At 37.0% G+C, this 14652-nt stretch overlaps 1 protein-coding gene and 1 long non-coding RNA gene across 2 annotated transcripts in view; one reads left to right on the top strand and one right to left on the bottom strand.

Annotated features, from left to right (window-relative positions):
• The window catches only part of LOC139738929 (NACHT, LRR and PYD domains-containing protein 3-like), a 230446-nt gene that overhangs the window by 133048 nt on the left and 82746 nt on the right, over positions 1-14652 (bottom strand). The window lies entirely within an intron of this gene.
• Positions 3041-4622, top strand: LOC139738951 (uncharacterized). The gene is made up of 3 exons (XR_011711484.1): positions 3041-3157; positions 3651-4205; positions 4549-4622. It is a non-coding gene; the product is annotated as an uncharacterized lncRNA (long non-coding RNA).

Raw genomic sequence — 14652 nt, 5'->3', positions numbered from 1 at the left:
GATTTGAATGAAATCAAGAAATATCAAGGAAAAAGTGTTGAGTTGGTTTATTTGCATTATGAGGATTTGTTTTAGTGTTTGTTGGTGTTTGTTTGTATTACGTATGTATTAGCGGTGTGCAATAGCAGTTCGTTAGTGCTAAAATCAACTAACGATTGACAGTTTTTTTTTTTTTTTACGACGTTGGAAATTATTCGCTCATGCATAAAAGCATGCCAAACCTATTCTTGGACAAGGAATAGTGGTATGGACGTTCTAGTTTATAAGACTGATGGAAGAAAATGACTGCAGTGAAAAATGAACAGAGACAAATAACATTTGGGGACGGTACCTTCCTCGTATGTATTTTCTCTCGGTCTCTCTCTCTCGCCTAGCCCGCCTCACCGCTGATATTGGTTGACACACCTATACTATTTTTAGATCAACGCTGGTGTGAATTCTGTAAACACGTGCTCATACACTCTGAAGGCGTTTGTATTGCCACAGTAGCGCCACTATATTCCACATACACACGTAAGCATACAGGAACACGTATACACACAGACAAACAAACCACTACCACTATACAACCACCACACATGCACAGTTTCTACATATTGTATTATTATACTCCAAACACACACACACATACACACACACACACACACACACGTGCAACAAATCATACACATCACATATCATGCAGCTCACAACACACACACACACACACATATGCATAACTTACCAGTCATACCCATCCCACCAAAGCTTCACCGGAGGAACCACCCCGAGCCCGGACGACAATCCGTGACGGAGCGACAATCCGCACCGTGTCGCAACAAATTTTTGCCAACACGGATTGTCGCCTTCGAGGTCAAAAACTGGGGACTCCACAAGCGTCACGGATTGTCGCCAGGCGACAATCCGTGCCGCCAGCGCCCGTCAAGGATTGTCGCCCCGAGCAGGAGGCGACAATCCGTGTAGGGGCGACAATCCGTGTCGCAACATACGTCATTTTAAAATAAATTTCTTATTTTACTAGCGATGGCATCAGGACATACGATCAAGGAGTGTGCTGATAGAAGTCGATCTCGTCAAAGCCGGTGTACATATCAATCTCCCTCCAACACCCCTTCTTTAAATCTTACGTGTGTCGTGAGTGGATTCAAACCAAACGTTTCCATGCTATTGACTGAGGAGTCGGGAAAGAGAATAGATTCTGTGGTTTCACGACAGAGAACACTTTCTGACGGCACATACGAGAGGTTCGAGACAATCATTGTGTTAACTGAACATGGGACAGAGCAAACGTTCATGTGCGTGGCTACCGGTGACTCGCTGAATGGAGAGTCGACCAGAGAAATCACCGTTCTGCCTTTATCAGGTTTCGTGAAATGTTGCCAATTCTATGTTTCTGAATAATAGCTTGTCTACAATTGCTATTACTTAAACCAATGTTCTAATTGAGATTTGTCACCGGGAAGTCTAATTCGCTCATTCATATTATTTTGAGCAAAGTAACCTTTCCGCACAAAAAAATGTCCACCTTACTGGTCTCTAATTTACCATTAAAAAAAAGAAAAAGAAAAGATGCATTCAGAAAAATGTTAACAAATTCTAATGAATAAAAGTAGGAGAAGAAGAATAAGAAACGTACCACAATTGGCAGAGGTAAGCGTCACAAGTTCGACACCAACGAGCTATAAACAGCACACGAGGCGCACAGTCCGTGATGTCGACACTTATACTACGCAAGTATATAAAGGCCAATGAGTTTAGGTATTAAAGTAAAAAGTCCACGAGTCCGACACCTAGTGCTATCATAATTATCAGGGAGGTGTGAAGTGTTGGTCTCATAAACCGCTTTTTGTTTTTGTTTTGCTTTTGTTTTGTTTGTTTGTTTGTTTGCCTATGGAGGGTCGAACTCGCAGGCCTTGTTTGCCTAGTGTCGGACTCGTAATTTTTTTTTTTTTACCTTATGTCAAACTGACAGGCTCTATGACTAGTCAGCTATGTGACTCATGGACCTGGACCTTTTATCTATAGAGCTCGTTGGTCGTATATGAGTCGTCTCGTAGGATGACTAAATTAGAAATGTGTCCTTTGAATGATTTGCTTTGTCATTTATACATTGATGATAATGTGACCGTGCATCACAAAGCCAACAAAAAGTTGCACCCCTTGATTTTAGAATTAGAGGATTCAAAAAAATGGTGAAACAGGTCAACCAAGTCGACTTTAAGTGTTTATACTTTCTGTAAGAGCTAGTCTCCGTCTTCTTCTTATTTTTAAGTTTGGGATCATAATTCATGAATTGGAATGGGTTTTCCTTCAGTTTTTCTGTAACCATTTATTGTAGAGTAGTATTATCAGCTACGTCTTACAGGTCCCTTTTCATTTTTTGAAAATCCTTTGCACACTCTTCAACTCGAATAACTTTTGAAAAGATAATGGTACTGCTTTGAAAGTTGGCATTAATCATGCACAGAATAATTATGTTAATATAACATACTCAATATCAGTGTAATCTGATATACTCTTTATTGTTGTTGCTACGGTGGTTTACATCCTGTGTTTTGTCCTTTTCATCGCACAACTAGCATGGCTTGGTAAGGATTAAGGGCTTGAATAGACCCGGTACTTCAGAGCCTCTTTTCTTATTTCACACTTTTCCAGAATGTGTATTTTCTTTCCGATATTTAGATATTTAGGTTAGGGGAGTTCATTTAAATTGAGTTATACAACATTTTGAATCTTAGAGTCTGATCTTTCCAATGTGCCCTTAACTAAAAGTCCATGTCAGGCGACTTTTTGTTGGTTTTGTGATGCAGGGTCAGATAACATGTAGGCCCTATTCATGCAATTAACCACTTCGTTTTCACTACCAAACATAATTTCATTTTTTCTCTCTCACACACTCTCACACACAAATGCTGAAATGTTAGCATTGTATTGTATATATAAACATTTATATGTTTTATGTTACTGTTTTCTAAATGGAGAAATGAATGAAAACGAGTTTCATAATATATGTGTCTCTATCAAATTTCAGGTAAACGTCTTGATTTGGCTCTCATTATTGGACTCATCATTGGTGTGCCTGTTGTCATAGTCGTCTTTTTTCTCTCTGTTGGGAAATATCTGCAAAGCAAACATCCGGATTACCTACCGCGAAAAGGTATTGGTTTATTTTCTTTATGGTTAGATATTTGCATTCATTGCGTTAATAATCATTAACCCACATGCGCGTGTGGGTCTGTGTGTGTGCGCGCGCATGTGTGTGTGTGTACGTATAGGTGTTTACTTCTTTGATTTTATATATAAATTTCTAATAATTTTGATACAAAAAAATAAAATTATAACTACTTTTTGTTAACCTTATGGAGACCGACAAATTGTCCCATGTAATATTAAAGCAGAACTTACAAATCTGTTATCAACGATGATTACTCTATGTCAAAAAATGTATATATATATATATATATATATCAAGCAAATGCATCAGACCACACATCGAAAGCGTATATGCTTGAAATGATGTTGGCATGAGAATGTGGTAGTGAAAAGAGAGGAAACAAGAAAGGTGTCGAAAATAAGTTGTACCCCTGATATCCTGTATAAAAATATGTTCATTTATAGTGACCCTCTTGTTATTTATGATAATATTTCAGGATGTGGCTGGAACCCCTGCTGGCGAAGACCAAACAAACCACAGCAATGTCATGAGGAAAGTGAATGCTTGAGAGGACCAAACATATCAGAGCAATGTCATGAGGAAAGTGAATGCTTGAGAGGATCAAACACACCAGACCAATGCCACGAGGAAAGTGAATGCTTGAGAGGACCGAACACACCAGAGCAATGTCATGAGGAAAGTGAATGCTTGAAAGGACCGAACACATCAGAGCAATATCATGAGGAAATAGAATGCTTGAGAGAACCAAACATACCAGAGCAATGTCACGAGGAAAGTGAAGGCTTGAGAGGACCAAACATACCAGACCAATATCATGAGGAAAGTGAAGACTTGAGAGAACCAAACATACCAGAGCAATGTCACGAGGAAAGTGAAAACTTGAGAGGACCAAACATACCAGAGCAATGTCACGATGAAAATGAATACTTGAGAGGACCAAACATACCAGAGAGATTTCATGAGGGAAGAGACTTCTTGAGAAGACCAAACATACCAGAGAAATTTCACGAGAAAGAAGAATTAATGCTGAGTAAGAAAAAAAAAATGTAGATAATCACATTCTTATTCGTTGTCTTAATAAGTGTAATATTCCACTATGCAGAGTAACTTTAATATCTTCAATATTATGAAATCTCATCTCTTCTACCTACATTCTTTGTACAATCATACAGCCGCTGCTGTATTATGTAACACAGAAAGAACGATTAATCCTATTCCAGGCCCTCATCCCCCCCCCCCCCCCCCCCCCCGGTCTGTGCCGCTGTGTTTTCAGGTTATTCCTACATGTCTACATGTATTTAAGTACATTCATATATTCATAATATTGATTTTGTGTTTTCGCTTTCTTCTATCTTTTTGGTTTCTCTTCTAAGAATCATCATCGCTTACAAAAGAACAGGTACAGCAATGCAAAGAAGATCTGAAGGCATTTTACCTCGTGTCACGACGTAAGGTCACGGTGGATCCACTCGACTTTATGGAACGTGTTGAATTGGATGATATTTACACGAATTTAAGTATAATAGACGGAAATAGCAAGCGTAAGACACCAATAACATACGACGATCTTCTGACAAACAATGAAAATGGAAATCTTTCAAGGCGACTTCTGATCCAAGGTGAAGGAGGTGTTGGTAAAACAACACTTTGCGCTAAGATTGCCTGGGACTGGTGCCAAGGTAGGATTCTCCAGGATCTGGACATGGTACTCCTAATTCCTCTTCGAGATATAAAGAACGCAACAAGTATTGGTGGTATTGTCAAAACGTACCTCTCTCATTCAAATACGACAACAAAGAATAAGATAGATGACTACATTTCAACAAATCTTAGTAGGGTTCTCATCATATTTGACGGTTTCGACGAGTTTGACGAAAAATTAAGTAAAACGAGCACCAGTGAGGTCATTCGCATTCTAGAAACAGAGCAATACAATTCATGCAAAGTAATTGTGACAACACGCCCTTGGAGAACAAATGAATTCAAGATGGACAAGAGTCTTGCCGAAACTTACACTTTTCTAAACGTTGAAGGATTTAACCAAGCAAATTTATCAACTTATATTAAGAGGTACTTTCGCATAAGAGAGAAGGACACTCTTGCAGAAAACTTGATCAGTTTTATGCAGGAAAATGATGTCATCCGGTCAAACATGGCCCCGTTTCCTATTTACTGTGCAATGCTTTGCCTCCTGTGGAACGACTTCAGTGAAGAAAGGGGAAGAGATATGCAAAAATTGCACACTTTCTCCCAGATTTTTGGAGAAATGATCTCTTTCCTTAAAGAACACTACGCATCAAAAACATGTGAAAATCTACAAAATGATAACATTGTTGAACATTTAAAGGAAGCTGGTAGAGCAATTCAAGAAATAAGTGAGATAGCGTCCGATGGTTTATTTGACAGGAATCTCTCATTTCCTGAAGAACAATTCAGAGAGTGTCATGATGCCATGGTCACATGCTGCAGAGTGGGTGTTTTGACTATAGAAAAAGATGTCATCACAAGGGAACGTCGGCGCGATGTCAACATTTCATCTTTGGTTACATCAACTGTTTCTTTTCCCCACAGACTGTTTCAAGAATACATTGCAGGGGTATACATTGAGTATTTATTCGACAATAACCGTGCTAAGTACGACGAGGTGAAAAACAAACTTCTTAGTCGACCTTTGGAGTTCCGCTACGTACTCTACTTCACCTCAGCTTCAGGGAATGAAATCGGCCTGGATATCATTAAGGGCCTGGTGAAGTCTTATCATAACCGGGAGCTCTGCGTTGACGTTGCGTTTGAATGCCACACTGAGGAGGCAGCAAGGGCAGTGGGAGAACAATGGAATGAATACACACTATACCATTCACCAGAACACTTAGTGTCAGGAGTGGTGTTCATGGTGCGCTATAACCAAGTGGTGAGTGACACAACTTGAATATCGCTATGAAATATTTCAGAAAATATCATGTCGAACGAAAATAAGATTCCTTGTGTTTGCTCGTGTGTGTGTGTGTGTGTGTGTGTGTGTGTGTGTGTGTGTGTGTGTTGGTTTTGGCTCCCCCGTTTGAGTGCATAATCTACAACCTCAACAGCTGTACTCAAAGTTGGTTTTCAGAACTGGAACAGGTCCTATGAATTTGGGAAATTGTTTTGAAATACAAAATTTCGTACAATTGTGTTAACCGTTTAGGTGTGATATTGTTGTGTTAAATGATTGCATTCCTCGCATGATGCATTTGTCATATAACTTCTTGTGTGATTTTAATCTGAATCGCTATGACACTCATTTCATGTCTTGTTATTATTCAGAACGTTTGGTGGTAAATTGTATAAAAAAAACATTTATTATCATGGCTTTTAGAAAAAAAAAAGTTATGAGGAGTCTAGGCTAGCAATATGTTCTTATGGAAAAATAATTCGACTCCATGGAGTCAGACCCATTCGCGACAGTTCCGTTGTCAAACTGCCCTTTGTAGTAATCATCCAAGTTTGGTTATACTAAAGACGCCGTGTATCTCGGGGAGATGTCAAGCTGGTTATCGTGTATAGAACGTACCTATGCGTTTGGGCATGTATCCACTTAGGGCACATAACACGAGTATTGATGCAATCTTATATATTGCCCCTCTGCCTTTCTCATAATATATCTAATTGAAAATGCATTCTTTCTTTCACAAGTTGTGATTAGCGAATTGACGATATGCATAGAACGTTTATCAAAATGATCTTCTTTGCTCTGTGAGTACTTTATCAACCTTCTTCTTCTGTGTATAATTGAGTATATGAATATAAGAGCGACCCAAGTCCATGGAAGATCATTTCGAGTAAACTAAAAAAAAAAAAAAAACTTCATATCTTTTTTATTTGTTCAATAATATTCTATTTAACTGTGATGGGAAGGCAACATTGTATATGTCACCCTGCACCTCAAAACAAACCAAAAGTCGCCGGACATGAATTTTTAGTTAAGACCATATTCTGAAAAAGCAGACTTCAAGCTTTAAAATGATGTATAACTCAAATCAAATGGACTCTCCTAACCTATCTAAATATTGGAAAGAAAGCACAAACTCAGGAAAAGTGTGAACTGAGAAAAGAGGCTCTGAAGTACAGTGTCTATTCAAGCGCTTAATCTTTACCAAACCGTGCTGGCTGTGCGATGAATGGGACAAAAAACATGAAGTAAACCACCAGAGTAACAACAATGAAGGAATTATTAGATTAAACTGAAATTAAGCATTCCTCATTAACACATTCTGTCCATAATTAATGCCAACTTTCAAAGCAGTAGCACTATCTTTTCAAAAGTTATTAGAGTTGAAAGTGAAGAGTGTGGACAAGGTTTTTCAGAAATGAACAAGGGATTCTAAAGACACACCTAATCACACTATTCTACCAAAAATATTCGAGATAAACTGCTAAAAATACACACTTTCCTGCCCGTTTTATGATACAAAATTCTAGCATAATGTAAAAGAAGACCCGCTCTTTCAGAAAATATGAAAAAGTCAAGTTCGGCTAGGTTGACCCATTTCACTTATTTTCAGTCCTCACGCAAAATCAGTGTGTGCGACTTTATGTTCGATTTGAGGTGCACGGTCACATATACAAATTAGAACATATATCATTAAGACAATTAACATTTACATTAATTGTGGAGAGGCCATTTTGTGTGGTGGACTTGGGTCGTTCTTTGATTCATATACATGATATTCTGCTATAGAGATGGGAGAAGGATGAGAGAGGGGGCTATTGTATGAATGTAAGAATGACCCAAGTCCTTCATTCTTACATTAATATAAGATTTAACTCATTCATTTCAGGCACTTCCGGGGGTAATTAGGATTTATCATTTATACACAAGATGAGTCCATGCATAAGCTACAATTTCCCATGTCAAACTGAATTTGGCCAAAAATTGGACTTGGGTCGTTCTTATATTCATATACTCAATTGCTCTCCCCTATCGTCAATTCATGTTCGTTCTATCAGCAATCGCTAGACATAAGCCGGGTAAAGTGCGGAAAAACTGTGTCACGTGACTTGGCGGGGGGCATGTGTTCCAGCAGTGGACTCCGTAAAGTACGAGTACGGGACTCACAATTTCACTTGGAATTCTACAAGATCCTCCGAGCAGAGGCTTCAAACTGTCAGGTAGGAACTTATATAATTATATTACCAAGATCTACAACACGTATGCCTCTTTTATGTACAGACTACAGATTAACTGGATGACAATAACAAATGTACAGAAAAAGAAAAATTCTTGGAAAAAAAAATGAAAAAATCCTTGCAGAAAAATCTTCTCAAACAAAGAATCCAAGGTACATCTGAAAGTATATGTAATAATCATGTTTACTATCGTTGATGTTTATAGCTGCCATTAAGTATGATGATCACTTATACTGTAGGGAATGACGAAGCTATCTTTTATCCCTGACTGGTTAGGTGTGTACACTCCTATGTATAAAAGGAGATAACATTATACTGCTTCCAATAAAGTCGTTATTACTGTTATCACAAGTAAAAAATAATGTAGCTTGATCTTATGTCTATTACTTTAAAATGACTGCGCAATCATTACCATGTGGTTTTTGTTTGTTTGTTCGTTCTATTTTTTTAATTTTCCATCTGAGAAGATGGCTGCATATCCCATATTCAGCTACGTTAATCTGGTTTTCCATGGGATCAAGTTGGTAGTCTACGATCCACCTCTACAATGATCTTTTTTTCTTCTTGTTCACTTATTCCTTCTTCCAAAGTTCACATCATTTCATTAATCTCTCTTTTCTTAGTTTCACATTTCGAATCCGTTATTCTTTTCAGATTGAATATCTGGATTTCAATCCTAGCAGCGGTGATGATGATATCCTAAATCAGTACACGGTGAGAGAAGATTTTGCCGAATGGGTGTGTACTATGCCACGTCTTTCCAAGTTCACCCTGTTGAGAAGAAACTGTCGAGCATGTCGGAGTACACCAGGGTGAACTTGGAAAGACGTGGCATAGTACACACCTTAGCATCATGCCAGGGGGGTGTTTCATAAAGCTGTTCGTAAAGTTACGAACATCTTACGAGCGACTGGTGATCAGTTCTTGTGCTGAATTATGGCAAATCTGATATGTATAGCACATCACAACTGATCACCAGTCGCTCGTAAGACGTTCGTAACTTTACGAACAGCTTTATGAAACGCCCTCCTTGTATGTAGTTTCTGACTGTAATTGATATGAGTCATGTAGTGTTGGGAGAGGACTGCATCTATTTTTCGAGGAAAAAAAAAACACACACACCCTGTATTGTAGGGTAGTAAAGTGACTCCTTTAGCATATCAATCCTATTCTACTTGCTATTTACATAACATTATCTGTAACTTCAGTCCTCTTCAGCATTATGACATTCAATGTATGAACGATAGCATAGGTATGAACACTTTTTATGCACTGACAAATGTATGGAAATCGAGTGCAATGCGTTTCTTCCGTGATCCGGTTGGGCTTTACATAGTTTTTTTCTTTTCTGACGATACAATGTTTCTCTCCGATAAGTGTGAATAAGTGATAAGCGTTGCATTTTTGCCATGAAACAACATTGCACAAGCAGGCAGAGAGGAGTGAGGGAAGTTGGAGAGAGAGAGAGAGAGAGAGAGAGGGAGTGATTGAAAGAGAGCTCAGTGGGGGATCCTTAAAATGCGGTAACGTTGTGCAGGTGCCTGGCGCTGTACTATTCCCAGGAAGTAAACATTGTACACAATATGCTAGCAAAGAAGAAGCATTATTCTGATCAGTTTCACTCAACTGTTAATAATATCAGAGACACATGGAAAGTTATTAGAAATGTATTCAAACCCACTCAGAAAAAGTCAGATATACATGACATTAGAATCAATGGTGAACTAATTGAAAATAAAAATGCCATTGTTGATAAATTCAATGAATTTTTTTTTGTAGTATTGGTCCCAATCTGTCAAGGGTAGTGCCCCACTGCGAGAAGATGTTTTCTGATTATTTACGGGAACCAAACCTAAGTAGTTTATTTTTAATCCCAACAAATGAAGAAGAACTTTTTGATGTTGTGAATTCCCTTAAAAAAGAGGAAGAGCCCAGGTTATGACGGTATTTCAAATGATTTGATAAAGAATGTTATATTAGGGGTTGTTCAACCTCTTGTACATATTTTTAATCTATTAATGAATGATGGTATTGTCCCTGTGAATATGAAAATAGCGAAGGTGATACCTATTTTTAAGAAAGGTGATCCCCAGTTATTGAGTAATTATCGTCCAATTTCTCTTTTATCCAATTTTCCAAAATCCTTGAAAAACTTATGTATGTCAGGACGGTGAAATTTTTTAATGTGAACCAAACCTTCTCCAATTTTCAATTTGGTTTTCGTGAAAAGCACACAACAAGTCATGCTATTTTACATTTTATTGATAAAATGTTTACGGCATTGGATAATCGCATGCACACAGTGGGTATTTTTCTGGATTACTCCAAGGCTTTCGACACTGTTGATCATACTATTTTATTACAGAAGTTATCTCATTACGGAGTAAGAGGGAAAGCCTTGGAGTGGTTCACAAGCTACTTATCTAACAGGAGGCAGTTTGTCTCACTGAATGATGCAAAATCGGGGTTACAAAATGTCACATGTGGAGTTCCACAAGGATCACTACTTGGACCACTATTATTTCTTATATATATTAATGATTTTCAATATTGCTCTGATGTATTCTCATTTATTTTATTTGCAGACGACTCAAACATAGTTTTATCACACAAGAATCCTCAGGTCCTTTTACAAACAGTTAATATTGAGCTAAGTAATATTATAACTTGGATTCATGCAAACAAACTGTCATTGGATTTTCAGAAGACCAATTATATGCTTTTTAGTAATTCTGTTAAAATACTACCAGGAAATGTTTTGTTTGGTGGAGTTGCGTTAGATAGAGTAAACTCAACAAAATTTCTTGGTCTGTATATCGATGACAAACTGAATTGGAAAATACATGTGAATAACATTTGTAAGCTCTTATCACGAAATACTGGTGTTATATGCAAACTAAAAAGAGTTATTCCCAAAGAAATATTGTTTATCCTATATTCTACTTTAATTCTTCCATATCTTAATTATGGTGTAGTAGCGTGGGGTAATTCTTCAAAATCGCTAAATGAAAAGCTATTTTTGATCCAGAAGAGAATTATAAGAATAATTTGTAATGTACATTTTCATTGTCACACTAATGCTCTCTTTCATCAACCTAAAATTCTGAAAGTGGAAGATATCTATTTAATGCAGTTAGGGTCTCTAATGTATGATCTTAATGCAGGTGAACTCCCACTGGCACTAGCACAGCGTTTTAAGAAAAATAGTGATGTTCATAGATATAACACAAGGCAGGCTTCAGGTTTGCACTTAACCCGTGCAAGGACACAATTTACTCTTAAAACGCTAGTACATACTGGACCCAGGTTTTGGAATTCGCTTGATGCAAGCATTAAACATACTTCAAGTAAATCATCCTTCAAGCGTAGGCTTAAGTCTCATCTTTTAAATACTTATTGTGTTGATGCGTGATGTCGTTAAAACAATGTTAACAATGTTAATGTCAATAACTGAAAGTAAGTCCTGTATGTTACATTTCAGATGCATATACTTTTATGTCAGACTTCCCTTTAAAAAAAAAAAGTATCAATGTATAATATTATTGAAACCCAGTTGTCTTCTTGTCATGTTTTGTTTTGTTTTGTTATGTTTTCTTTTGTTTGTTTTGTTTTGTTTTGTTTTTTGTTTTTGTTTTTTTGTTTTTTTTTTGTTAAGTGTGTGTGTTTTTGTATGTATTTTATCGTCTCACATACAGTAACCTTTTTTTATCCTTCCTTTCTACCCCCTCCCTTCATTCCTACCCTTGTTTTATGTAAATAATCTCCCTTCACCCCATTACACATAGCCTCCCTTGTCTATTCCCTGTTTCCGTTTGGAATTGTGTACCTTTTGTTATTTTTTTCCCACTACGTATACATATATATATATATATATATATATATATATATACACAATGTATTTTTTCTATCATTTATTCCTGAGGGACCTGGTCTCACAAGCTATGCTTCATTAATGTTTCCTCGTTTGCCTTTCTCAAAATATTTGTTACCCTTTCTTTATCATTTCACATGTATGTAATCATATGTGACCCTGCACCTCAAAACAAACAAAAAGTCGCCAGACATGAAATTTTTGTTAAGACCATATTCTGAAAGAGCAGACTTTAAGCTTTAAAATGATGTATAACTCAAATCAAATAGACTCTCCTAACCTATCTAAATATTGGAAAGAAAGCACAGACTCAGGAAAAGTGGGAACTGAGAAAAGAGGCTCTGAAGTACAGTGTCTATTCAAGCGCTTAATCTTTACCAAACCGTGCTGGCTGTGCGATGAATGGGACAAAAACAGGAAGTAAACCACCAGAGTAACAACAATGAAGAGATTATCAGATTAAACTGAAATTAGGCATGCCTCATTAACACATTCTGTCCATAATTAATGCCAACTTTCAAAGCAGTAGCACTATCCATTCAAAAGTTATTAGAGTTGAAAGTGAAGAGTGTGGACAAGGTTTTTCAGAAATGAAAAAAGGGATTCTAAAGACACACCTAGTCACACTATTCTACCAAAAATGTTCGAGATAAACTGCTAAACAAACACACTTTCCCGCCCGTTTTATGATACCAAATTTTATCATAATGTAAAAGAAGACCCGCTCTTTCAGAAAATATGGAAAAGTCAAGTTCGGCTAGGTTGACCCATTTCACTTATATTCAGTCCTCACGCAAAATCAGTGTGTGCGACTTTATGTTCGTTTTGAGGTGCACGGTCACATATACTTATGTATTTGCAAAAATTTTAGTATTAGTTGTTGTTGTTCCTACATATACTTGAAAGAAAGTATAATGTTATTGTTATGTTATTGTTATATTGCCTATTGTTGGAAGAAAGACAAATGAATAAATAAACTTGAAACTTGAACTTGAACTCGTTGTTTCCTTTTAAAAGGAAGGGATAAGGCAAAGGATATCGTTACTGAAACACAGACACACAGACACACATACGTGTGTCGGGTTAAGAAACAAACACTTTGGCAAATGCAATTTAACTTAATTCAATTCATCCATAATAAAAGAAAGAACTACACAAAACTAATGATGATATGTTAATCTTAGCTTGAAATAAACAAATGTATTTTTTGTTACTCAAATAAAGAAAGATCCTTACGGCAAATCAGTTTTTAAAACAACTAGCGACGTCACTGGCTGTAGCTATCTCACGTCTATAAGGAGTGTATTAGGCATATCAAAACAATTATCATATACACCGGGAAAAATCGTTTTGATAAGATGCTTGGAATCATGATTTTTTTTGTTTTCTGTCGTATATTGAAATCTTGCAATCCCAAAGACTGCACGCTACGTGTGCGTCTGCGTAATGTTTGTGCCTCATGATAAATTCAACTTTTAGGATAAAATGGAATAGAGTAAAGATACTTAGAGACATTTTAACCTAGAGTGACACTTGGGGACTTGTGTGCAAAAGTGTGATAGGTATTTGTGATCACTTCCTCACTTGCAAAGACCCCAAAAAGCAAGGCGGTGGAACAGTAATTTGCATTCATAAGTCACAACTCATTGTTTGAATCTATACGGAAACGTATAAGGCCTAAATACTAATCATAATATGTGACCCTGCACCTCAAAACAAACAAAAAGTCGCCAGACATGAATTTTTAGTTAAGACCATATTCTGAAAGAGCAGACTTTAAGCTTTAAAATGATGTATAACTGAAATCAAATGGACTCTCTTAACCTATCTAAATATTGGAAAGAAAGCACAAACTCAGGAAAAGTGTGAACTGAGAAAAGAGGCTCTGAAGTACAGTGTCTATTCAAGCGCTTAATCTTTACCAAACCGTGCTGGCTGTGCGATGAATGGGACAAAAAACAGGAAGTAAACCACCAGAGTAACAACAATGAAGGGATTGTCAGATTAAACTGAAATTAAATATGCCTCATTAACACATTCTGTTCATAATTAATGCCAACTTTCAAAGCAGTAGCACTATTTTTTCAAAAGTTATTAGAGTTGAAAGTGAAGAGTGTGGACAAGGTTTTTCAGAAATGAAAACGGGATTCTAAAGACACACCTAATCACACTATTCTACCAAAAATGTTCGAGATAAACTGCTAAAAAAAACACACTTTCCTGCCCGTTTTATGATACCAAATCTTAGCATAATGTAAAAGAAGACGTGCTCTTTCAGAAAATATGAAAAAGTCAAGTTCGGCTAGGTTGACCCATTTCACTTATTTTCAGTCCTCACGCAAAATCAGTGTGTGCGACTTTATGTTCGTTTTGAGGTGCACGGTCACATATATATAGACCGATAAAACTCTTTTTTTATTAAGATGTTCGGGATCATGAG

This window comes from Diadema antillarum, unplaced genomic scaffold, assembly GCF_040938485.1.
Source record: "Diadema antillarum isolate AM-2024a unplaced genomic scaffold, OU_Dant_1.0 seq00000775_RagTag, whole genome shotgun sequence".
In the NCBI taxonomy this organism is placed as follows: domain Eukaryota; kingdom Metazoa; phylum Echinodermata; class Echinoidea; order Diadematoida; family Diadematidae; genus Diadema; species Diadema antillarum.
This window is presented reverse-complemented; position numbering and strand designations above follow the sequence as displayed.